This window comes from Ovis aries, chromosome 16 (assembly GCF_016772045.2).
Source record: "Ovis aries strain OAR_USU_Benz2616 breed Rambouillet chromosome 16, ARS-UI_Ramb_v3.0, whole genome shotgun sequence".
In the NCBI taxonomy this organism is placed as follows: domain Eukaryota; kingdom Metazoa; phylum Chordata; class Mammalia; order Artiodactyla; family Bovidae; genus Ovis; species Ovis aries.
The window spans coordinates 31,837,556-31,839,753 of NC_056069.1; the positions used below are offsets into that span (position 1 = coordinate 31,837,556).

A 2,198-nucleotide genomic window follows, 5' to 3' on the forward strand; every position below is an offset into this window, starting at 1 on the left:
AAATAAATTTGCAGTTTTGTTGTTGAAGCCTGGCAAAAGAAAGTTACCTATTAACAATCTATGCACAATGTAATTGCAAATATGTACAGCACTTTAAAGAAGCCTACAAGGAGGACTTTACAGAAGGACAATGGGCTAGATTCCTTGTTAGACTAATCAGGTGATCAAAATATGAAAACTCTGTGGACTAGCAATAAATTCACACTTTAAAAATCCTCTTTACTTTTATATAAGAAGGCTCCAGTTATATTTATTTTGTTCCAGTTGATGAAGCTGTTCACAATTGTTCCAATAAATTACCCTTTAATTTGATTTGTGTCGGGGAAAGATCAGCATGTTAACAAAAATTAACAAAGGAATTTTCATCAGAGTGGTTTCCAGTTACACTACCACAGCTTCACAATGGATTAGAGCCGTAAATCCAGGGGTTGAAAGGGTCAGATACCGAGAGCACTGGTGGAGAGAGGTTGAGTCCTGCATAAATGATTCCCACCTGACGGGCAAGGTGGAGAAAGGGGTGTGAGCATCCTTCTTAGAGCAGAAGAAAACCATCCCCCCACTCAGCTCTCCTTTCCATTCCACCAGGCAACAAAGCTGGAAATCACAACTGTTTGGTTTAACATGACGTGTGAGTTAGAAGAACCTCTATATACCAAAGACCAAGATGTCCTCAGCTCTTTGATTAGGACGCCCCAAAACGCTGAGCATTTCCTCGTGGTTATCAGGCCCATGAGAGCCATCCAGTTGAAGCACGTCCACAGTTGAAGTAAAATCAAGTCATATTCAGGAATCAGGAAGTTCGTGAGATATGAACTGTCTTAGTCTTTCTAGGTATTGTATATATAAAACTGTATGTCATTATCCCCGTCCCTTTGGCCCAGAGGGGCTCCACGGCCCCGGGAAAGCGCTCGTACGTACGTGGCCATAACTTCGTCCTGTGTACTGCGGAAGCATGGGAGAGGTGGCTTTAAATATCTGTCAATGCTAGAGAAAGCATCAAAGCAGTATGTTTTCCTGGTATCGGGAAAAGCCACACGCAATCCACATATCAGCGGCGAATGGAGAATTACAGCTGCACACTCATACCTGGAGGTCAGGTCTACCACGGGGTAGGTGCTTCCCAAAGCTATGATCATACGAGATGATGGTCTCAGGACTTAACGCCATATTGGGTGCAGCACCCGCCAGGTGGCGTCGGTATCAGTTTGGAGGGCTTGCCCTAGTTGATGCCGTAGCCCTAGTCGTGGTAGGAGATGTTGCAGTTGATGCGCGAACGGAGGCCGATGTATCAATAGAAGCTGCGCATCTCGCCCAGGCGCGCGGCGTTGCGGTGGGAGAGAACAGCGTGCAGCAGCTGAAGGCGCCCAGCACAGGAACATGCAGCCGAGCCGCTTGTCCCAAGCGGTGCGCTAGAAAACCTGAGCGGCGTTCAGCTCGCACCGGGAGCACCTCCAAGTGTGCGCGCTCGCTCTGGCGCAGGTTGTACACGCCAGGCCCCGCGCCCTCCTCTGGCGGCTGCTGTGCGGCTGGGCCAGGGCGGTGGCGGCAACCGAGGCCAGGAAAGGTCGCCGGCATCGAGGTAGGTGGGCTCAGGAGGCGGCAAGGCCAGCTTGACGGCTATGCGGCTCCGGCAAGCCCAGCAGCAGAAGAGCCAGCTCCGCTTTCCAGCGAGAAGCCCTGCATCCTGGGGTCTGTTTCGGGCATCCAGGCGGCCTCGAACCCGCGGCCGCCGGCACGGCAGACAGGTAGACTGGGTCTGCAGCGAGGGCGAGCAGAGCGGCTGCGGCCAGCCCGCCTGGCGGCTGGACCTGGAAGAGCTGGGAGGCGCGGCTGGCCTGGGCCGGCTTGGCGCTTCCAGCCCGGCGGGTCAGCGGTCGTCCCGAGGGCGGGCAAGGGGCGGACGGCCGGGGACCCTGTGCCGCGGACATAGCCCGCGGCAGCCCAGCCGGCTGGATGGCGGGATCCCTGCCTCCCTTCATGAGGACTAACCCTCAGACACGTCTGCTAGGTTCCAGTCGCTGGAGAACGCCAGGTGGCTGGGAGGAACAAGGATCCCTTTACTTCGGAGCTAAGCCGGCTGTCTCTCACTAGCAAACGGTTTGTTCAGACCACAGGTACACAGTCTTTCCAACTTAAATCAAAAATTAAAAAGTCAATTAAGCTTGTTCACTCCAAACCCCCTTCCCCGTCCCAGCGTA

General features: G+C 53.4%; 1 pseudogene; it reads right to left on the reverse strand.

Moving 5' to 3' along the window:
* Window positions 1-783: 783 nt before the first annotated feature.
* Window positions 784-1,704, reverse strand: LOC114118693 (alpha/beta hydrolase domain-containing protein 17C-like; annotated as a pseudogene).
* Between the last annotated feature and the right edge of the window lie 494 nt (window positions 1,705-2,198).